The 25,277-nt window shown below is 38.7% G+C and overlaps 1 protein-coding gene and 1 non-coding gene across 2 annotated transcripts in view; both read left to right on the top strand.

The window, feature by feature from the left end:
* Nucleotides 1-25,277, top strand: part of LOC136862876 (small G protein signaling modulator 3 homolog) — a 312,577-nt gene that overhangs the window by 7,655 nt on the left and 279,645 nt on the right. The window lies entirely within an intron of this gene.
* LOC136864984 (5S ribosomal RNA) lies at nt 5,130-5,247 on the top strand. The gene has a single exon (XR_010859401.2). It is a non-coding gene; the product is annotated as a 5S ribosomal RNA (ribosomal RNA).

The raw sequence follows: 25,277 nt of genomic DNA, 5'->3' as shown, positions 1-25,277 counted from the left end.
TCAAGGTAAAAAATCAGGTAACTGGTTAGTAGTTGACGGTACAAATTAATAATATGTATTAATATGTATTAATTAATAATATGTATTAATTTGTAAAATAACACCTCAAGGTAAAAAATCAGGTAACTGGTTAGTAGTTGACGGTACAAATTAATAATATGTATTAATATGTATTAATTAATAATATGTATTAATTTGTACCGTCAACTACTAACCAGTTACCTGATTTTTTACCTTGAGGTGTTATTTTGACTGATGATGCCCTCAATGAAGGGCGAAACATGTCTCAAGTGGAATCAACAATAAATTCCTAATTTATAAAATTTATATGTATTGAATAGGTTGAAAAAACTAACCTTTTAGCATCCTACATTCAGTATCTTCAATACGGATAGCAATGATTTTTATCACTTGCAATGTGAGCTTGCATCCGGGAGATAGTAGGTTCGAATCCCACTATCGGCAGCCCTGAAAATGGTTTTCCGTGGTTTCCCATTTTCACACCAGGCAAATGCTGGGGCTGTACCTTAATTAAGGCCACGGCCGCTTCCTTCCAACTCCTAGGCCTTTCCTATCCCATCGTCGCCATAAGACCTATCTGTGTCGGTGCGACGTAAAGCCCCTAGCAAAAAAAAAAAAAAAAAAAAAAAAAAAAAAAAAAGAAAAATTTCAAGTACTTGCTCTTTCCTAAATAATAATGATCATGATCTGATACCCCTAGTTCGTATGGCATTCTATGTTATTGAGAGCATAACTTCACACAACAAAGTACCTTTACCTTGAAATCGATGATTGACACATTACCACAAAGCTGATATTATGGCAAATAATAAATTCCTTCAAAAGCAAGACAGCATAGCATATGTAAGATATGGGTATCACATCAGTATCCAAGTACCACATGAAAATAAAAATAACAGAATTAAGTGCACTGAGACAGGAAATATATCTAAATAGATTAATAGAACCATTCAGCTTCCAGCCCCTGAGATGTACTCAAACAGGAAATACAGTATTTCAGGAGGACTGGCGAAGATATATTTGTAATAAACAAGCACAAGGAACAGAGATTTGCCGCACAGGCATATGGGCACTTGGAATTCAAACAACACAAATACTGTAGCATCATGGGAACTACTGGTTAAAATTGTTGTTAGTTTGAACAAGGTTAATTGATTGGGTCAAGTCGGATATAGTGCAGTCCAGCTATATTATCTCCATAATACTTGACGTTATACGACTGAATCTTTGTCAGAAGGGCCCACTGATTGAGGTTAGACTTGAAATACTTCAGTTCGAGGCAAACGGCCTTTAATTAAAAAGTCGCTCTTTTTATGCCCACTTGCCTGCCATCTAGAGAACGTTCCAACAACTATCTACACATTGTGAATGACCTCCAGCGCTGTCTAAAATTTAGGATTGGAACTACCTGAAGCTGGCTATAGATTGGAACCATAAGCCCAATTAGACTTTCACCGGAGTGATTGTGATCTAAGGCATTTGATAGGGTAGATCATGGGAGACTAGTGGCAAAAATGAGGGCTATTGGACTAGACAAAAGAGTGACTGAATGGGTGGATATATTTCTAGAAAATAGAACTCAGAGAATGAGAGTAGGCGAAGCTGTATATGACCCTGTAATAATTAAGAGGGAATTTGTCAAGGCAGTATTATTGGACCTTTGTTTTCTTATATAACTCCTATTTTGCATTACGTCAGTTTAACGTATACCTCAATCTACTGGAAGAAATTTCAAGTCCTGAAAATTTTTCCATAAGGGCAGAGAAATTTTACATTTGTTTTAGCATAATTTGTGTTTGGGTAAAACCCACATTTAGCAAAAGGAAGTTTTGAAATTCTCAAGTATTTATTTCTTTTCATTTTGATTATGCAACAGTAAGAACCTATGGAAAAGATGTCATAAGACATCTTAAGGATGATGGAAGCCAAAGGTTTTAACATGGCCCAGCACTTAGCGTTTAAGTGAGATGTTGGGCTGAAGTATGGATCAGACCGTAGCTGAGGTCAGTGTTCTCACATAATGACTGGTACAGTCCGAGCAAATCTGATGACCGACAATGTTACACAAATGGTGACCATTCAAAACACGCTCCTTTGCTTATATGTGCCAAGACCAATTCTGTCTTGTATAAGAATGTTGCAATACACATTCAATACGATATTCTGCCACAAAATAATCTAGTCTCAAAAGTTATTGATACTCAAATAATATCGGAAGTATATATCAATGCCAGTTTTATCATTCAGTATTCGCAGTACTGTGATGAATGATGACTTGAAGAATATTTTCAATCAGCCATTATCATATCATGCACAGTAAAAATGTATCTGATATAAATGATTGAAAATTAGATTTCTATAAATGTTATACTCCTGATGCTCAATGTAGTGATAATGAGGGTTATCAGTCGGTTCTTTTACTCTGGACACTAGGGGCGTGTGTCGTTTAAAGGGCAAATGAGCGCTGTCAAGAGCAAGGTTGTCGCATTTTGTGTTGATTATTTAAACATGTTAGCATTTAATTTATTCTAAAGACAAAATATAAATATAAAAACCTGATCATGAACCACAGCACAAACCAATATTGCACAATATTTTTTTTCGTGCATAACCCGTTCAGTGGTCGCAGATGTTAGAGGGAAGAAACACAGAAGGTATTGGCAAATAAACTTGACAAAGAACTTTCAAATAGCCATAAATGATTGCCATGAGCTATTTTAAATATAAATAGCAGGTCTGTCTAAATACTATGCTTGAATTCATATCAGAGTAAACTTATTAAAATATTACTTTTATGCAGCTAATATCAGTGTCTCGCTTTCAGTAAAGAAAGGAAAAATAAAATCGTGAATTACCGAGCGAGTTGGCTGTGCATTTAGGGGCGCGCAGCTGTGAGCTTGCATTTGACAGAGAGTGGGTTCAAACCCCACTGTCGGCATCCCTGAAGGTGGTTTTCCATGGTTTCCCATTTTCACACCAGGCAAATGCTGTACCTTAAGGCCACGGCTGCTTCCTTCCCACTCCTAGCCGTTTCCTATCCCATTGTCGCCATAAGACCTATTTGTGTCGGTGCGACGTAAAGCCAAGTGTAAAATAATAACAACAATATAACCCTTACTTATGTTGTTCTTCGTTAACGTATTCGTATGCTTTACATATCAGCCATTGACTTTGCTTGCTTAAAGTTTGTCTCCTTTCTTTTCTTCGCAGAACTATTACTAGGTTGAGTATCACTCATGGGCACGGAACCACTGCTACTCTGTCGAGTATCGCTGATGGGCACCGAACCATTACTATTTGGTAGAGTATCAGTGCTGCTGATGCTCAGTTGTGGATCGTTTGTGTGCGCAGGCAGATTTAATTCAGGATCTTATGGTGCGTTAAATTCCAGTTTTGATTCCCACGGCCTCCACGTTATTACATGAAGGTAAATGAAAAGCAATACACTACACAAATATTAATGAACCAAGGTCAACGGCTGATATGTAAAGCATACGAATACGTTAACGAAGAACAACATAGGTAAAGGTTATATTATTATTATTATTATTATTATTATTATTATTATTATTAATACTCTTGGCTTTACTTTCAAACAGCAAACAAAGCGCACCTGAATTGTCTGAGCTGGAAAGAGAGACGGATTTCTATTGTAATAGCAGGTGCGTTAGCAACAGAGCTCTGAGGATTTCTGTTGGGGAATGACAACTTCCATGTTAAAGCCCGCTACAGTCATAAATCACCCCCTACTGGGCAAGCAAATGGCCGAGAGATCAAACGTTTGCCAAACTGTTTGAATGCCGATGGGTATGCGTTGCCCGCCTGAGCTATATGCACACTTTGTAGACAGAAGGAATATTTCTGGAGATATTTGGAAGTTTGTGAAAAATATAGTATCACAAATACCTCTGCTATTATTCCATGCACATTAAAAGCGCATGAAATACAAAAATCGGAAATTATATTTTATGAAACTTGTATGAAATACATTTTTCCATACAGCTAATATGAATGGAGAAAGGAAGACATTGGCCTCCTAATCACATAATATGAAGACTAGTGCACACCCCAGCTATTCTAGGACTTAAACACCAGGTTTTGAGAAAGTCTGTTCAGCTGTTTTACTGTGATGTCGATACAGACAAAATTTGACCTAAAACTACCTTGAGGTATCTGCTTGTTTTAGTGCTGTCATTGTGTAAATGATATATGTTGGTACCACTTATATTAATACAGGCAAAGATTAGTAGAAAAGGTGTGCTTTCTACTGAAACCTCGATTTAAGGTCGATTCCTCTTTAAGGGCCAGGCTGTATAGCTCGGACGGTGGAGTACTGGCCTTCTGAGCCAAACTTGGCAGGTTCCAACCTGGCTTATTGGTATATTTATTGGCATATTAAAGAACTCCTGCGGGACAAAATACTTGCAGCTCGATGTGTCCGAAAACTGTAAAAGTAGTTAGTGGGATGTGAGCCCTTCCCGCGTCCAGGAACGACACAGCCATAAAATCCCGACAGTCAGATGTAATCTCAGGGTATCTCATCAAATAAGAAAAATATTTAATTTTTCTTGTAGGTTAGGCTTTATGCGAATTCAGAGAAAAACGTAGGGACCGTTCGTGATAATCACCGATGAACGTCTCCATCCTATCGCATAGAAGTGTAAATTCATCACCGACCGCATAATTCTAATGCAAATCGCATGATAAACACCTTACAAACTTAGTCAATCTACTCACAACTACTACTAATTACCGCTTACTGTATTATAAAATAATAAGAAAACACATTTATTAAACTAAAGAAAATAAGAAAGAATTGAGAACTCGTGTCGTTATGAACTTCCACAATCATTGCTTAAAATCAATAATAATTTGTAAAATTCAACATTTAAGTCAGCGGTGGCTTACTAACAAAATAATATGATATAATGAAGTCTCTATTTCTGAAATGAACTCAAGTTTCCATATCTATAATCATCTTTGAAAAATTAAACCAGTCATTCACATACATCACTGTATCACAATTATATCATAATAAAAAAAATTTGGAATTCCTTCTTATAATTTCTAAAGTCTGAAATCTGAATTTGTTAACGTATCACATCATTGCCAACGGCCATACCATGTTGAATACTCCGGTTTCGTCCGATCACCGCAGTTAAGCAACATTGGGCGTGGTCAGTACTTGGATGGGTGACCGCTTGGGAACACCACGTGCCGTTGGCTCAATTCCATTTTCCCTGTCTGGCCAGGTTATCCTGCTACAGTATGGAGTAGACCGTACAGCCAGCGACTCAACGCCGAGTGTTGGGCGGCGGGAAATAACCTGGCACCCTAAAGGAGCCAACGGCTTATGGCGGAGGAGCTCCCTTAGGAGGGTGATGGTCCCTTAGTGGAGGAAATGCCACTAGAATCCATCAGGTAGCGTCTGTACTTCATGTTAGGAGCGGCTACCAACAGCGTCTGTTCTCCATGTTAGGGGCGGCTGAGTCTACACCAGTGAAGGCAAGGGGAAACCACACTGGTATAAATTCCCAGGAAATCACTATGGCGAGGAATCAGAAAGAAACGGCCCCTAGTCCCGGGCAGCCCTTAAATGGGCGAGGGGTGCTAAGAATCTCCCGGCTCAAATGAGTGAATTCCGCAATAAGAATGGGGACTGGGAACGTCAGAAGTCTCTATGCAGCTGGCAAGCTTGACAATCTTATCAAGGAAATGGTTAGATTAAGAACACCATTAATGGGAATTAGTGAAGTTCGCTGGCCGGGTGCAGGTAAATGTCATCGTGATGATGGTACATTCTATTACTCTGGTAGCGAAGATAATGATAAAGATCATAGAAATGGAGTCGGAATCTTTATAAATTCTGAACTTACGAAGTATGTCAGCAACTTTGTACCAGTCTCTGATCGAATCATGTTATTACAGCTTTCATGCTCACCTTTTAACGTAAACATCTTGCAGATATATGCACCATCAGCGGACAAAAAGTACGATGAAGAAGTAGAAACATTCTATGAACAACTTGGAACTGTTCTTAAAGACTTGAAGAAGGATGAAATAACTGTCATAATGGGTGATTTCAACGCAAAAATTGGTCAAGGGCGTCGTTCCGACTTGGTAGACGAATTTGGGCTTGGTAAATGCAATGACCGGGGAGAAAAGCTGTACAAATTTTGTGTAGAACATCAAATGGTTCTCACCAATACATGGTTCAAACTTCCAAAACTTCGTTTATACACATGGAAAGCTACTAAAGATGATCCTCAGAATCCTGACTCAACAAGGAACCAAATTGATTACATTCTGATAAATAAGCGTTTCAGAAATTCCATCAGAAGAGTCGCAGCATATCCAGGTGCAGATATTTCCTCGGATCATAATCCATTGATAGCTAACGTAAGAGTTCGTCCGAAAATCATGAAGAATAAGCCTAGAAGAAAGGTACTAAATACACCTAATCTGCAAAATTGTGAAGCTCGGCAGAAAATTGCTCAGGATTTGAATAGGCATTTAAAAGAAATCAGTACCAATAACTGTGAAACAGCAAATGATTTATGGAATCAGTTTAAAAGTCGGGTAGAGATACTTCTTCAAAACAAAGATCAAAAGATACACCCAGTGAAGAAAAAGAAATGGATGACAGATGATATTCTTGAACTAATGGAACAACGAAGATTAGTAAAAAATGATGCAGAGGAATACCAAAAATTACAACGCCACATAAGGAAAGACATACATGCTGCGAAAGAGAACTGGATGAAAGAACAATGTGTGGAAATGGAAATCTTTCAGTCTAAACATGATCTGTTCAATATACATCGAAAATTAAAGGAAATAGCTGGTATGTACAGAAAACGTAACCTTTCTGTACTGGTTGATGCTACAAACAGGCCTATTATTAATGAAGAAGAAGTTTTAAATACTTGGGAAAATTATCTGATAGAACTTTTCTGTGATCAGATAGGTGAGGAAACTAACCAAGGAGCTAATTGTGAAGGCCCTGACATTCTTAAATCAGAAGTGTTATATGCTGTGAAAGTTTCAAAAAGCAAGAAATCACCAGGTCCAGATAACATCCCTGTAGAACTTCTTAAAATGATTGACGAAGACAATATCCAATTCTTGGTAAAGTTGTTCAATACTGTATATAATACTGGAGACATCCCATCTGACTGGCTGTTATCTACATTCATCACGTTGTCAAAGAAGCAAAAGGCATGTAAGTGTAATGATTATAGGCTAATAAGCCTCATGAGCCACACACTTAAAGTATTCCTTCGTGTAATACATAACAGAATCAAGACTAAGTGTGAACAAGACCTCGACGAAACACAGTTTGTGTTCAGAAATTCGTTTGGTACAAGGGAAGCATTCAGAACAGTCTATATCAACAGCAAGAAGTGTTTGCTTGTTTCATTGATTTTGAAAAGGCATTTGACAGAGTTCAACATCCAAAACTTGTAGAACTCCTAAAAGATATAGGAGTTGACAGCAAAGATATCCGCATTATTGAAAACCTTTACTGGAGACAAAAGGCCATTGTCCGAATCGGAAATCAAACTACAAACGAGATAGCCATCCAAAGAGGAGTTAGACAAGGTTGTGTTTTGTCTCCATTGTTCTTCAACCTTTACTCGGATAAGATTTTCAAAACAGCTTTAGAAAATCAACAATATGGAATAAAAGTAAATGGCGGCATAATTAACAACATAAGATATGCGGATGATACAGTCATCCTGTGTGACAATTTTGAAGGTCTCCAACTCCTGCTCAATAATATCAGTGCAGTAAGTGAGGACATGGGACTAAAAATAAATGTAAACAAGTTCATGATCTTCAGCAGACGTGCCAATGCTGAGGCAATCTTACAACTAAACAACCGACAGATTGAGAGAGTAACCACTTTTAAATATCTGGGTGCCATTGTCACTGAACAACTTGATCCCAAGAAAGAAGTGAAACAGAGGATAGCAATAGCACGAAAAATATTTACAAAAATGAAATCTTTCTTTTGCAATGACTACTTAAATTTAAAACTTACACAGAGGATGGTCAAATGCTATATATGGTCAGCCTTGCTATATGGTGTGGAAACATGGACTCTCAAGAACATATCAGTGAAATGCTTGGAAGCCTTTGAAATGTGGATCCACCGTAGGATGCTCAGGATTTCGTGGGTTGCATGCTAACGAACCAAGAAGTACTCAGAAGGGCAAGAGCAAGTTGGGAACTCGTTCAAACAATAAAACTCCGGAAGATCTCTTACCTTGGCCACATCCTTAGAAATGACCGTTACCTCATCTTACAGCGGATTGTACAAGGCAAAATACAGGGTCGAAGAGGTGTCGGGAGGAGGCGAACATCATGGCTTGGAAACATCAAAGAATGGACTGGAATTCACAGTGTTGAAAGACTTTTCCACCTAGCAAGAGATAGTTCTGCATTCGCCACAGTGATCGCCAACGTCAGGGGGACCTGATACGGTACTATGAAGAAGAAGAAGAATCACATCATTGGCGAAGGACTGTATTATGATGACTGACGTGCTAAGGTTTCCGTCCCTCTTGCCTCTTAAATCACGGCTCCTAATTTACTATCTTCTCATTTAAAATCATAACATGAAAACAACACTCAAAATATAAAATAATCTCTCACTATTCTATCTAAATAATTCTTATTTTACTGCTATACAGCTCAATATGCATTCATTTGTTAAATTTATCTCTAATATATCATACGTGCAAGTAATTCAATAAGTATCTACGTTATGATATCTCGGTACTATGTATATACGTCGCCTCTACTATATATATTGTCTTAACATACCTTACACTTCACATATGTTACGAGAATACGTCATAAAATTCATCTATTTTAATATTAACAGCTGTATTTGACACTACACCATCTCTCAAATCTCAACTATATATGAATATTCACCTTTCATACCTTATTTCACTCCTGCGGTGTATTTCTTTCCTTGTGTTTGCATTGTCTAACTGATCCAATATTATTCATATTTAGCATCTACCGTCCATATATATGTCTCATAAGTACCATAACACACATTATCATACTCGAATCAATTCATATATCTTCTTACTACCTTATAAAACCTTCAATTAATTCCCTTTCATCTTAATACCATTTCTCATCATTCATAACCTCCTTCATAATAAGACATAACATTTTTCTGTACATAAATACTCCTTTACATTGATCAATTCTCTTCCAAAATGACGATGCTTAACCTGAAATACTGCATTTGTGCACTTAACAACATTACTTTACAAGGAATAACTCGACTATATCCTTCACTTCTCACATGCAATCCACCTGTGACGTAATCGTTGATCAAATGGTTTCACGAGATTCATATATATTATTCACCGTATGACAACCTTTGCATTCAGCAGTTGGATAACTTTTCTTCCTACTCCTCGGTGATCCACTTATTTCATACATAGCCATGCTCCATGAGATATCTATTTAATTATACATTAACTTAATATAGTATTAGCAGCTTAAATGTAACGCACTTCACTTCACTTCACTGTTTCACTTGCACTCTTAAATATTTCACACTTAGAATACTCTATTCTAATGCATATGCCTAGCTAAATTAAGAATTATATTACTTATGGTAAACACTTAGCTCGTCTTTCATATCAGCCGTCAGTTGCTCACCTCCTGCTCGTCACATTGCTGGTTCATTGGCCATGTTTCGAGGTTCGGCTGGACTCCTCATCTCATCTTAGGTAGTTTCAGCTGGGCGAATTCTTCCTCTCATCTTAGGTAGGTTCAGCTGTTTGAATGATATCTCCCTCCAGGTTGGTCCATCTGGATGCTTAGCAAGTCATCTTCTTCTCGGAATAACTGCCAAATAAATCAAATAATATCGAAAAGTAAATGTAAATTTTAAATTCTTCTTAGAGTAATATTTCTTTTAAACTATTCTCTTAGTCTTCTCTTGTGTTCTAATTAACCAATTTTCTAAGTCTGCATAAGATCTTTCGTCTTGTCTTATGAAAATCTTCAATTTTAAATTATTTATTTTCTAAAATATTATTCCTTCCTTGACTTTCCTTCTGATGGAGTAGTTCTCTCCTATCCTTTTCTTTTCTTACGGCTTCCAATTTATGATTTCCGAAGTATCGCTGATCTTGCACATCGGGTCTATCAGTGTACGTATTTAAATAAATTCTCGTATATCTCGCTGAATTTATACCCTCCAGTGTTTCTGCAGGTTATTTTGCCGTCTTCTTTTAAATTATAATAGCTTTTCTTCAAAATTTCTGCTGTAACTTTTACAATTTCCTTTCTTCTATGCAGCAACAGCAATTTCCTTCTTGTCTTCTCGAGTTTAGTTTTTCAAATAAGTTTTTTCAATAATCTCTTCTATTTTACTTGTGTTTTTTTGAAACAATTCCCCTAACATTGCTCTGTTCTTCACCGCCTTTGAAATGTATTCGTTCCAAGTTAATCATGGCCTCCTATTGTATCCATATGTTAAGACTTTATTGTATACTCTCTTGGGCCTGAGTGGTCTCTACCTTTCCTAGGCGCCATTTTGGAACAGGTCCGAAAATGCAACGGGCACAGATGTAAATTCAATAGAATTATTTAACCCTATTTAATGTAAAATAAATTCACGTCCTTACAAAAATGCTAAATAGGGGTTTACTCTAGTAATTTAACATTTATTTTTTTTGACCCATTTAACTTCTAGGACATTATAAGTAGACACAACTGTATTTTACAAAGGTGCAAAATTTTACATATTAGGCTCAAAAGCAAAATCGTGAAATAATTGATGAAATTATGTGGAATCACTCTTCGATCCAAGAAGCATAATGAAAGGCGATTTAGAAAATCATGAATTCTCTAATATAATAAATCAGATTCTCATCCTGTGATAACTTTCAACATCAGAATATCCTGAACCATGCACTGGGTTAAGGTTGGTAGTTCATGTAGAACAGGCAAAGATATTGATGTGATTGCCATTCTTCTTACCCTGATATCAGAATATGGGTATTTTGTGGAAGCTGTAATGAATTCTTTATGGACCCCAGTCAGTAATGTTGATAATGGGAGTTCATTTTTCATGTAAAAGCCAAACCCCATAGCGCAACAGCCCCAAGGGGCCATGTCCTACAAAGCAACCGCTTCTCAGCCCGAATTCCTGCAGATTGCGAGGTGTCGTGTGGTCAGCACAACGAATCCTCCCTACCGTTATTCTTGGCGTTCTAGACCGGGGCTGCCATCTCACCGTCAGATGGCTCCTCAATTGCAATCACGTACGCTGAGTAGACCTCGAACCAGGTAAAAATCTCTGATCTGGCTGGGAATCGAACCCAGGGCCTCCGGGTAAGAGGCGGGCATGCTACCCCAACAACGCAGGGCCAGATCATTTTTAATGTATTGTAATATAATATCTGATGAGAGAAAAGCTCTGACTTCCCTTAATATGGAACTCATGGTACCAGTGTCCTTTTTCAGACTAATGTGTAAATTATGTATGTAGGCTAGGCCCAACTTGTTAAAGCAGCAGTACAAAATTTTTCCAAACATCCACGCTTTGATATATGTAATTTGTTTTACTGAAAATATGCTATCAGCTAACTTCCTTTTGGTTTAACATGTATTGCTGAAAAGCGGAAATAAAAATTTAGCAAAATTATTCACTAAATAAAATAAAAATGGTAAAAAATTTATTTATTTATTATGGCTTCTTTCATGTGGCGAAGTTAGGGCACACGGCCCTCTCTTACACATTAACCAAAAATGTACCAAAACAACATTTTTAAATGGCAAAATTAGGCAAAACTTTTCACCAAAAACATGTGCCTCTAATTATAAGCTATATCACTGTAATCCAAAAGAAGTGAATCAAGAGATTCAGCCAGTTCTTTCGTAAGGTTATTACATTGTGCATGGATACATATTCGTTATATACTTATGCGTTTCAGTGTGCATGCACCTGTGAATTTAGTAAACGCCTCCACAATCCTCTATTTGTAACTAGCTCTGTGGCCTCATTTACGTGCATACCTTTTATTTTTAAATCATTAGAATTTGAGTCTAACCATTGTCATTGAGCAAGTGACTGACCGGGCGAGTTGGCCGTGCGGTTAGGGGCGCGCAGCTGTGAGCTCACATCCGGCAGATAGTGGGTTCGAACCCCACTGTCGGCAGCCGTGAATATGGTTTTCCGTGGTTTCCCATTTTCACACCAGGCAAATGCTGGGGCTGTCTTCCTTCCCATTCTTAGGCCTTTTCTATTCCATCATCGCCGTAAGACCTATCTGCAACCTATCACTTGAATGTGCCTCATCAGAAGAAGACTATTACATGATTAATGTTGTAAAAATGCACCATGATATTTGAATGTACGACATTCCCACAAGACTCTTACGTGCACAACTCGTTGTACAACACGCTAAATATTTTATAGAACCCTCAAATTTTTAAATGTGTAGCTGTTGTCAAAATTTTATTGTCACTATGTTTATACATAGCTGGAAGGGGACATCTCGAAACTCAAGGAGAAGGTGGAAACCCAGGTTTCCGGCATAAAACAGCAGGTTGAGGGGAGAATTTCTACGGTCGAGGGAAATTTTGGGAGCTGTATTTCTGCCATTGAAAGAAGGTTAGAAAACCAGATTTCAACCTTCAAGGGAGATGTGCAGGATATGAGAGAGATCTTCCTTCAAGCGGTAGAAGGTAGATTAACTCGAACAGGCCCTAGCTCCACACCTTCAACCCCCTCGAACCTAACTGGCAACACAGGACACCTAGACCCGAAGGTGATCATAGAGAGCCTTGACCTTACTTTTTGTGTACTTGCTATTTTGTATTCTTGGGCTGATGATGATGCTTCAGAAATGTCAAAACCAGTCTTATATCATTAAATAAAGACCTGTCTGTGTAGGTGCGACGTACAACAAACAGCAAAAAGAAAAAAGAAAATGTTTAAATAAAGACCTATCTGTGTCGGTGCAACGTACAACAAACAGCAAAAAAAAAAAAAATTCTTTGTATTTATGGAGGTATGCGAATACTCATTCAGATCAAAAGTCAGACCTTCAACTAAGCTACATCTATCTAGAGGAGAATTTGTATTAAATAAACCTGCTTTGTTCTAATCACTGCAGTTCAACCCCCGATTTCTTTCCGCTTTATATTTTCATCATACAGAATATTCTTCCACGTGTATTTGCATATTTTTTCCGGAGTCTATTGAAGAAAACCAGAGGTGTGTGCATTATTTGAAATAAGGTTGGTGCTGGTTCACCTCAAACAATGACCCCCTTATGCTATATGTTGGGTAGGCAACCCACTGATCTTTGTAATAGGCTAGCTTCACCTGTGTGTTGTAATGAATGTACTGTGTCGAGGGCCACACAGACCAAGGCCGGACAACACTATTCACTTGACCAAACTTTTGACTAATAAATGTTTTGGGCAACACACGCTAACTTCAAATATAGACATTGGCCCAGCACTTGGAATGTTTTTCCTTCCCATGTTATATTCAGCATTGAACCTATTCTGTTTTCTTTCTACTATGTATTAGCTTGTCAATTTCCTTCTACATCAAGCATTGACTACGGCTTCAAGCCATCAATTATGTTACTTACGATTAAATGACGTCTCCTTTAAGTGAAGTACGTACAAAGTTATCATTGTATTATACTGTATATTCAACATTGAACCTATTTTAATATTCTTTCTACTATGTATTAGCTTGTCAATCTCCTTCAACATCAAGCATTGACTACGGCTTCAAGCCATTAATTTTGTTACTTACAATCAAATGACATCTCCTTCATTAAGTGAACTACATACGAATTTATCATTGTATTAGTTTTAGTTGCCTGTTTCAGAAACATTTTTATGATGAACTGTAAATTTTATCTTGCACACATCATCTTCCAATATATTTTGGAATAATCTTTAACCAAGTACCTGGTAATAAGAAAGGATTGTGATGATGATGATGATGATGATGATGATGCTTGTTGTTTAAAGGGCCGAACATCGAGGTCATTGGCCCCTAATGGTACGAAATGAAATAACAAAAAATTCAAATTCATCCACTGACTAAAATAAAATAAAAAATGTCATGAAGAATGAATGGATGGACATGAACCCTACAAAAAAACAAAAACAAACAAAAACAGTGGATCAGACACAAGAAGACGGTAGTTAGAGTATTACTGTCCAAGGGACCATTCATAAAGCACAATGATGCTTGATGTCTGAAGGGGTGCTAAATTCACGTCTAAGGCCCCACAGAATGGTACATGTTGTGAGTAAAGTAGAACCGTGGTATTTGTCATTTTGGGGTACTGATCAAAAGTAGCGAAGACTCACGGTGGTCCACACAAGATGGTACTACTCACAAGTATTGCAATTCATACAGGGAACGCAGACCTATGGTGTTTCTCACACAATGGCGCCACTCATAGCCAATGCAAACCGGTAAGGTTCCTCACCTAGGTGTACTAGTCACGGGCGCCGTTATTCCCGTGATGTTCCTCACATAGTGGGTACCAATCACAGGTAACGCTGACCCACAGTGCCGCTCATATAGCGGTACAACTCACAGGCTACGCCCAGACCCGCGGTGTTGCTCACATGGGTACAACGCACGGGTACTGGAATCCACCAGGCCAGGCTTTTTACTGCAACTAATCACAAACCTATTTCATACCAATTTAGTGATACTACTCACAAGTACATGCAACCCATGGTGTTCCCCGCATGATGGTACGAATCAAGAGTAGTTTCATGGTTCTAATTCATTCATCCCTTGGTCGCCCCTTGTAGTCGCCTCTTACGATAGACAGGGGATACTGCGGGTGTATTCTACATGTGCGTCCCCCACCCGCAGGGGGTAGTGTGTTTGGTCCGTGAGAGGTATTTTATTTCCCTCAAGTCCGCCGGCAAGCCGGTTAGGACCCCCCTATCCGCCACCTGGGACGCGCCACGTGGGAGTATCACCTCTCCCCCTGCTACGCCTGCGTAGCAAGTTCGTGGAAAGAAAAGATTTGACATTGACTGAGGATGCCTCATAAGAAGAGGTGAAACATGTCTCATTATATTTTAACAACTTTTTAACTCATATGTTAACATTTTGTATTGTATTGAATAGGTGGCAAAATAATAAATATTTTCTTGTATACATTATATGATACTTTCAAAACGGACCAAAAATGATTTTCATTACTTGTAATAAATGTGATTCTTCCACTAATGATGATGAAAGGGATGATAAAGAGAAGTACGGGAGCATGCAGTTACTGTATTGACTTCAATATTTTATTGCGCACATGACGCAAGTGTAATAGACTAATGTAACTCGGACACAATATTCTTTAACTCATGGCTAAATAATGCAAATATTTATTATTATTATTATTATGACTTGTGAGGTATGGCTATGAAGTGTTTACATCCATTCAGTGTTAGTATTGTTATTTACATAGTTGTTTACGAACCTGATTTGGTATAATCACAATTGTATTATTTTTGAGGTTATGTCATGAAACATCTGCTGTATATATATCAGCAGGAGTTGTTTTAATGAGACTTGTGTGGAATTTGTGTTAACAGAGTGTTTGAAGTCAAGTATGTGAATTGGTTTTGTTGGGTTGGTAGTTGACATGCATCTGTTGCAGTCTTCTTCTGAGTCTTCGTAGTAGTATTTTGTTTATGATGGCAGTTTATTAGTTTGTGTGTATAGAATGTGTGTAAATGACTTGTAAATAAAATAGTGTACACAACTGACATCATTTCGTGTGTGTGTCCTTGTGGGGACATCATCGGCGACTGTGGCAAAAGGACTGAAGAAATTTTTTTGGGATAACAGTGTAAGTGTATTAGAACAAAATGCAAGTGATACTAGAAAATATGTCTGTACAACAACTGCATACGTTTGAGCAAGGGACGGGGTAACCTACTCCATCAGAGGAAAGACTAACCTAACCGCTAAATGCATGGACCTGCCTATTGTAATTGACGTTGCAGTGATTCAGAACCTAATACCTGACTTCATATTAGGTCGTAACTTTCTGGTAGAATACAAAGTCTGTGAGCTTGCATCCGGGAGATAGTAGGTTCGAATCCCACTATCGGCAGCCCTGAAAATGGTTTCCCATTTTCACACCAGGCAAATGCTGGGGCTGTACCTTAATTAAGGCCACGGCCGCTTCTTTCCAACTCCTTGGCCTTTCCCATCCCATCGTCGCCATAAGACCTATCTGTGTCGGTGCGACGTAAAGCCCCTAGCAAAAAAAAAAAAAGAATACAAAGTGATCGTAGACTATGCAGCTCATGAAGTCTTTTTGGGAAAAGACAGACGTCTGAGGGTCGCCTGGCGTGGTGGAAATTTCCGGATTCGCCAAGATGTGGAATTCGATGTAGACCTGGGAGATAACCAGTTAATGCATCTTCCACCAGTTGAAGAGGAGTTGAGATGTGCCTTAAGACTTTCTGGAAGTCATCACCATTAAAATAGGACAGACAACACTGTAACGCACACCATTGAATGCAGCCCTTCCTCACCCATCAAGCAACGTTCATATCCAATCAACCCAGATAAGCGCAACTTTGTCATTCAGAAGATTGAAGAGATGGAAGGGCAAGATCTCATTAAACCCTCTACATCCTGTTGGGCTTAACCTATCATCCTACCAAAAAAGAAGAATGGGGAGTATCGACTGTGTGTGGACTTCCGCAAGTTGAACGAGAAGACCGTTAGTGACACTTACCCCATGCCTGACATGAAAGATTCGCTGAGACAAGTGGGTCTAGGATTTTCAGCACTCTGGATCTCAACTCCGGATACTAGCAAGTGGCGGTCAAGGAAAGTTCTAGACCACAGACAGCCTTCATGACACTGACAGGATTGTACCAGTTTACAGTAAAGCCTTTTGGACTGAACAATGCTCCTGCAACCTTCATGTGATTGATTGATAAGGTATTGTCAGGATATGTTGAAGATTTCTGCCAAGTGTATCTCGATTACGTCTTAATTCACAGTAAGAATTTTCAAGAACACCTTGTACATCTGAGGAAAGTGGTGGAACGACTGAAGATTCATGGACTGACTTGCCAACTGGAGAAGTGCCACTTCGCCCAGCCCTGTGTAGAATATCTTGGCCATGTCCTAACATCTGAAAGCTTAGAAAGGCAACCGGAGAAGAATCAAGCTATTGAGGAAGCTGAACGCCCGCGGACCAAGCGACAAGTATGTCAGTTCCTTGGCTTATGTGGATGGTATAGCAGCTTCGTGCCACACTTTGAAGAGAAGGCAGTACCACTCACCAATCTACTCCATAACAACTGCCCGTTCTGATGGACCAGCAGGGAAGAGGCACCATTCTAGGGCATTAAGGCTGCGATATGCAACGCTCTCGGTCTAGCCATTCATGACCCTCAACGAAAGATGTGCCTGTAAATGCATGTGAGTGATTCCGGCCTAGGAGCAGTGTTATTCCAGGAGAGGTGTGACGGCAGAAGGGACATTGAGTATGCCCGGAAAAAATTTATCTCCCACCGAACAACGCTACTGCACTGCCGAGGAGGAAGTCTTAGCCATGATGTGGGCCATTGGCAAATTCAGAGGCTACTTGGAGGGAAGGAAGTTTCAACTCTACACCGATAACATAGCTCTCAGATGGTTGAATTCTGTCTCTGGCTCAAAATCTAAATTCCTGCGATGGGCTCTGTTAATTGCACAATTTGACTTCGATGTGTGTCACGTCTCAGGACCGATGAACGTTGGAGCAGACAGTTTTTCTAGGCACCCGGTGAAGAAACCTGAAGTTAGGAGCACAGCTGTGGAAAGGAAGTTCTCACAAAATCACCAGAGCGAACACAATGAACCTGTCCTTACGATCACAAAGGAACATGATCTGGAAGTAATTAAGCAATGGCAAGAGCAAGACAAGCCCTGTAGGACCATGACACAGTGGATCTTGAGACAGAACACAGATACTTGACTCGTCCCGAGGGAATTCAAGATGTGCTACAAGACCTTCCGTGTCGACGGAGTACTCTTAATGTACAGATCCCACCTCTGACACACCTGCAGTAGTGCTGATACCTAGACAGCACACAACGGACATCCTTGAGAAGTTCAACGACAGCACTGAAGACAGATATCCAGGAGGTGAAGAGGCATATCAGTCTATCCGACAAAAATTCTCCTGGATTAACATGCGGAAAGTCATCCTGGACTATGTGAAAGGGTGTTACATCTACGCCTGCACCAAGGCGAGCAACAGGAAGGCAGATTTCCAATCAGCGAGGAAGACGGCCGCAATGCTCTTGGGAGGTCATAGCCCTGGACTTGGGTCCTTACCCTAGAACACCACAGGGTTAAACCGGACTCCTAGTAATCACCGACCTCTTCACAAGATGGATTGAGGCCTTTCCGATACCAGAAGCCACAACGGGACGCATCACCAGTCTTCTATAAGATGAGGTATTCAGCCGCTCTGATTATCCATGATGCGCATTCTGTCAGACAACGGGAGTCAGTTCACGTCAAGGAAGTGGCAGCAAATGATGACTGAATGGGGTGTGGAGCACTGGACCACACCTATCTACAACCCAAGGACCAATCCAATGGAACGAAGAAACCAGGAGCTGAAAAGGATGCTACGGGTCCACCTAATACACAGTCAGATACCGCAGTCACTCTTTGCCCTGCGACGATGCATCAATCGTGTCATTGGCTATTCCCCAGCGGAGCTGTTCCTTGGTAGACAGGTATACGGCACCGGGGATTGGGAGATTCGTCCACCACCCCCTTTTGATCAAGATGATGAAGCTGTTTCCCTAACAGAGTGGCAGCATAAACAGCAGCAGGACATCAAGGGAAAGCAAGCTTTGTCCGAGAAGAGATCCCATACCCAAGCCAAGGCTCAAGATGTCGAAGAGACCCAGATCTTCCTACCAGGCCAACAAGTACTGAGACGTAACCACCCAGTCCACAATAAGTTTGGAGGGTTTAGCGCAGGTCTTGTACCTGCGTGGGTTGGACCCGTCGACGTGGATAAGCAGCTGGGCCATGGGGTCTACTTACTAAAGAACCACCTTCCTGTCAAGGTCTACGCATCGGAGCTGCGGCGAGTCACCCAACCTCTGTGCTTACAGAGTAAGCCTGGTACTGCCACGGGTCCACCTGAAGGAGAGGCTACTAATGACACAGCACGATCTGGTCACGAGGAGAACGGATCCACTACCACCGAGGAAGAGGCTGGCAGCTAGGAAACACCGATCTCTGACACGGCACAATCCTGTCAAGAGGAGGAGAACACATCGAGCAACGTCGAGGAAGGGAGAAGATGCAATCTGCGATGAAGGCAATGTCGACGAGTGTGACAGTCTGTTGAAATTGTTTCTTCAACTTATAGGGGGGATATTGACGCAAGTGTGATAGACTAATATAACTTGGAAACAATATTCTTTAATAACCCATGGGTAAATAATGCAAATATTATTATTATTATTATTATTATTATTATTATTATGACTTGTGAGTTATGGCTATGAAGTGTTTACATCCATTTGGTATTAGTGTTATTATTTACATAGTTGTGTACAAACCTGATTTGGTATAATCACGATCATATTATTTGTGAGGTTATGTCATGAAACATCTGCTGTATATATATTAATATGAGTTATTTTAATGAGAGTTCGTGTTAACCAAGTATTTGAAATCAAGTATGTGAATTGGTTTTGTTGGGTTGGTAGTTGACATGCATCTGTTGCAGTCTTCTTCTGAGTCTTCGTAGTAGTGTTTTGTTCATGATAACAGTTTATTAGTTTGTGTGTATAGAATTTGTGTAAATGACTTGTAAATAAAATAATGTAAACAACTGACAGCATTTCGTGTGTGCATCTTTGTGGTAACATCACACATTAAATTGATGCAAATTGTGGGCCTATATCACTTTTTGTTTTGTTATTGTAGGATGCTGGATGCTTTGCAACAGCATATAAAGATTATGATGCATTTCTTAAAACAAATGTATATTTTATTCAGTTTTGGAGTAGATAATTATATCCCTTTCAGACCGTGTATGCACAGTTGTGTGGGTTTGTATTTTATTTGTGTCTGAGCTTATTTGATGTTTTCTTGGCGCTAGACCGGATTGCAGTGCTTGTGCGGGACACGTAGCATGTACTTCAGCTGTTTTTATTTAGTGCTTGACCACCAGGGGGCAGGAATAACAGTTTAAAAATACAGTTCATTAGCAATATGGCGGGAAGCAGTAATGCCTAAAGTAAGTATTTATTTGTTGCATTCATATTAATCTAGAAGCTTTAATGAATATCAGAATATAGTCAATGAAGTGTGTAGATTGTGTAGCAAACGTAAATTGTGAACTTACAACATCGTACGTAATACCATGAGGTTTTGAATGTTGATACGCACATGTGCGGGCTAGGTTTCCTTACAGGCAATGCATGCAGGAGTGCTGGGTGCTGTCACAAAAAGGACTGTGAAAGCAAAACTCGTACTCTACATAAGAAATGTAATGTATAGGATTTTAATTGTTTAAAATCGTTCCACACTGTAAAATAGAACATTTGATCATGTACATGTGCATATTCACATGTACTGAGTTGAATTTTTGTAATTTTTTATTTTTTGCAAATAGTGAATGAAGTCCCGACACGCTCAATTGTGTGGGTTCTGTTTTTCAACCGATAGTTCTTATTTTGTAAAATAAACTGTATAAACATATATTTGAGAGCATTTTATCCAGTTTTTGACGTTTTTACACCTCCAGATTTCTTTCAGGTCTGACGACAAGCTGCTGCTGCCAAAAGGGCAGTAATAGCAAAACTCCTCCTCAATGTAGAAAATATAACGTTTACTTGTGTTTGAACGAAGATTTAATTGTTTTGAATTATTCCCCGTTGTAGAATAGAACATTTGGTCATGTACATATGTATATTCACATGCATTGAGGTAATTTTTTTCTTTTTTATAAGTAGTGAAGTAAGTCCTGACATGCACAATTGTGCGGGTGCTTTCTTCCAGATGTTAATTTTTATTTTGTAGAATAAACTAAACATATATGTATTTAAGAGCATTTTAGTCAGTTTTTGACGTACAAACAAAAATTCACACCGTCAGTTTTCTTTCAGGTCTGAAAGGGATATAGGATTAATTTCTTGTAAATAAAACACAAATTAAAGCCAATTTAAAAAAAAATCTCCTAAAATTAGGGAGTACAGATTATTCAATGGCGCTGAGTATTCGCATTGTAGCACTTCGTGGGCGTAATACACATTTGACTTCAGTACTATTACCACAGATTATCTTATTATGGAGATTGTTATACATGGATCTTTTTAATGAAACAATCCTTTGGGATTCTGTCATTTCAAAGAAACAGTAGAAATTCTGTATGTTTTGCAGAGACTTTGCTCCATGTCTTCAGAAGAAAAACACGTCTGTCCAGGACTAAGACTTATTTAGCAATGACTGTTGGAACTTGAAATCATTTAACCATTGGTATATATATTGTAAATAATGTTCTCGCTCATCATAGAATGGCTCACTACCAGGTTAGTTGGCTGTGTGGTTAGGGGCGTGCAACTGTGAGCTTGCATCTGGGAGATACTGGGATCAAATCCCATTATCAGCAGTCCTAAAGATGGTTTTCTGTGGTTTCCCATTTTCACACCATGTAAATGCTGGGGCTGTGCCTTAATAAAGGCCACGGCAGCTTCCTTCCCATTCCTAGGCCTTTCCTATCCCATCGTCGCCATAAGACCTATCTGTATCGGTGTGACGTAAAGCAGAATTGTAAAGAATGGCTCAACATGCACTACAGCCTTCTGAATGGGAACTGACGATGCCATCTTAGCTCTAAGTAAGATATTTTCATATTCATAAATCTGTGAGTTGCAGTGTATACATTAAGTTAGACTAATTGAGGACAAAGGGGGAAGAGAAATATAATAGAATAATAAAATTGAGTGAAACGAAAGAAAGATAGACACGAGAGTAGAATAGAGATGAAGATGAAAAGAAAAGGGAGTCAAAAGAAAGTGTGTACATAGAGGAGGAGGAGGAGAAAATGGAAATAGTACAAGAGTTTGAAGATACGAGAGTAAAAAGAAAAAAAGAATTAATTCATTAATTCACTTGCAGGTACGTACAGATGATGAATATATGATACATTGAGTGAACTATCTAGTAATGAGGAGAGTTATGAATTTGGGAAAAAACAACTAAATAGCGACAGTGAAGGACAGGGAAGGGAACTACCTACCTAAATATCTCATGGCTGGCAACCCTGTATTTCTTAATAGATAGCCAGTGTCCTTGTAGAGATTACTAGGATTTTTACGTATTTCCACCGCTTCTCGTATGATCCTTCTGTAGACTTATTTTGGTTTGTGTGGGTAAGAGCTCAAACATGTTGGAACACAAATTTAAAGATTTGTTATAGCTGTAATTTAAAAAATGGAACAATGTTACAACTCATACTGTACATAGAAAGATGGGAACAATAGGCACGCTTAACAGGATAGGTTATTGCGAGAAGGAGCAACAGAAAAGGCAAGTAGAGGACACACAGAAGGGTCAAGGACACTCTCCACATCTTCATATACTGACATTTTGAAATATTTATTTATTTATTCAATAAGTCTTGGATTTATCCTCCCCTTTTTTAGACTCTAAATTATAATGAATGAACAAATCAAAACCAGGTTAAGTATGTAACATGAAAAGCAGGACTATAAACTTGGTCCTTCACACAAAATAAATAAATAAATAAGTAGAAACTCTTAAATTACGGCAATTGGGAAATGATCTAGGCCTATAGTGAAAAAATTGATACGAAACCTGTCATTTAGGTTACGTAACAAAAGTAACTTAAAATAAGGCAACCTGGTTATATTTGCAAGCGCACACCTGGTGTTGACCCACATTTTCACTGAATAAGTCGGCTAGTCTGGTATTGCGCTATACCACTACCAGCCAGCTCTGGCAAAACATTACACTCCGCTGAGTGCACTATCCTTCTCTCTGTTGACCCTAAACTGTCCTCAGTGCCGTTTAAGTTCTGGACCACTTGGACACTTACATAATCACTTCTTGTATCTACATAACATGCTAATCTCACTTTCCTTTCACATAGTTTTTTCACAGCACTTAAGAATTTATTCAAATTACCCTCGTTCCACTCTTTCAAGATCCATGCAGTAATTTTTTGATTATCACTTTGTCTGCACATCTCTTACTGTTTGACACTTCGGAACTTTTTCCTCAACTCTGTTTCCACACAAACACCTACAAAATGTAGGTCATCCGTCTTGTTCCCGCATAAAATACATAGTGAGTTATCTTTCCTCCTGATCCAACCCTTGTTTTTATATAACCCCAAGAGCAACCAAATTAACCCCCTTTCCACCTCCAATCCCCATACCTTATATTAATCTTGGAAACTTGAAATACCTTATAAAATAAAGTAAGAGAAGCTCTTTTCCTGCATTCTTCTAGCAGTCTTTGCATTTGTATGTCCTTAGTTCTAGCTGTCGGAGCTCTCTGACTACTGCTTCCTTTACCCTTGTATGTCTCAAATCAAACCCATTCCTACACTCTCAACATAAGTTTTAATTTTAGACACCCAACTCTCCGCATACATACCTTTTATTTGCTGCTTGTATGCTTCCTGTAACACAGGGCCACCCTCCCTTCGTTTCAGTCGCATCCAGTAGTTCAGAACCCTTCTAACACAATCTACTACTATATATTCTCTGCATAATAATAATAATACCTTATAAAATAAAGTAAGAGAAGCTCTTTTCCTGCATTCTTCTAGCAGTCTTTGCATTTGTATGTCCTTAGTTCTAGCTGTCGGAGCTCTCTGACTACTGCTTCCTTTACCCTTCTATGTCTCAAATCAAACCCATTCCTACACTCTCAACATAAGTTTTAATTTTAGACAACCAACTCTCCGCATACATACCTTTTATTTGCTGCTTGTATGCTTCCTGTAACACAGGGCCACCCTCCCTTCGTTTCAGTCGCATCCAGTAGTTCAGAACCCTTCTAACACAATCTACTACTATATATTCTCTGCATAATAATAATAATGTCCCCACATTCGCTGTACACTGAGGCATTCTCATAATTACTAAATTTATATACCATTTTTAAGTAGAGTGCCTTTATTTCAAAAATTTTAGTTCTTATATCCATTTCTTCTAAGCCCCTGACAAGCTTGTTTTTGTATAGACAAGAAAAGGTTCCACCTTATCAACACAATTTTTATTATTGTAAGAATTAACTTACAGGACCGGTTTCCACTTTTAAATAGTCATCAGCTGTACATGAATACCTTTACATTTGTGTCAAGCATTAGTTAATATGTCTTTTCTTAAAGGGAGATGCCATAAAGAAGCATTATGTCTAAGTGTCCAAATTGGGCATATTGAATGTGAAATGGTTATATATTATGCTTCAGGTCCTTAGGTATAGAGCTATCTCCTTAGGACTAGAATTTGTTTGTAAAACCTAACTTAAGCTTAAATCTAAGTTACGAATACATTAAACACATTAAAATACACAGTACATGTTAAAATCCTTTAAAATAATGAATATAAAATATTTCATAGAAATGAATGTATGCGTCTTGCATGTATCTATGTTCTCGTTTGAGTTCAGTGTTATAAATAATGCTTGCGTTCATAGGCAATGCTGTAGCTCTCTTGGGAAGTCTTATTGTATATTTAAATGTCTCCACTTGTGTGCGTGGTGAAAAGCTTCTATTGTTAACAAAATCCAGTGTATAGACGGAGGTATGTGCAGCTGTGAGTGGAATATTATTATAATATTGGAGGAAGTTGTTTTTTATGATGCAGAGTAGTTTCTCCTTCCTCGTCTATAACTGTATGCTGATGTATGTTATCTGTGGAAGACGAAAATAAAGTATGAGAGGGTTATAAGCTGAAGGAATGCCTATATGTGTTAAGTGAATGTGTACTTACTATTGCTGTCATGGTTGAGTTGCGTTGCGTTGGATTTGAGTGCTTGGCGTGTACTGTATCGCGTTCTTCCTCCAATACTTAAAGATAATATTCCACTCACAGCTGCACATACCTCCGTCTATATACTGGATTTTGTTAACAATAGAAGCTTTCCACCACACACACAAGTGGAGACATTTAAATATACAATAAGACTTCCCAAGAGAGCTATAGCATTG

This window comes from Anabrus simplex, chromosome 2 (genome assembly GCF_040414725.1).
Source record: "Anabrus simplex isolate iqAnaSimp1 chromosome 2, ASM4041472v1, whole genome shotgun sequence".
NCBI lineage: Eukaryota > Metazoa > Arthropoda > Insecta > Orthoptera > Tettigoniidae > Anabrus > Anabrus simplex.
This window is presented reverse-complemented; position numbering and strand designations above follow the sequence as displayed.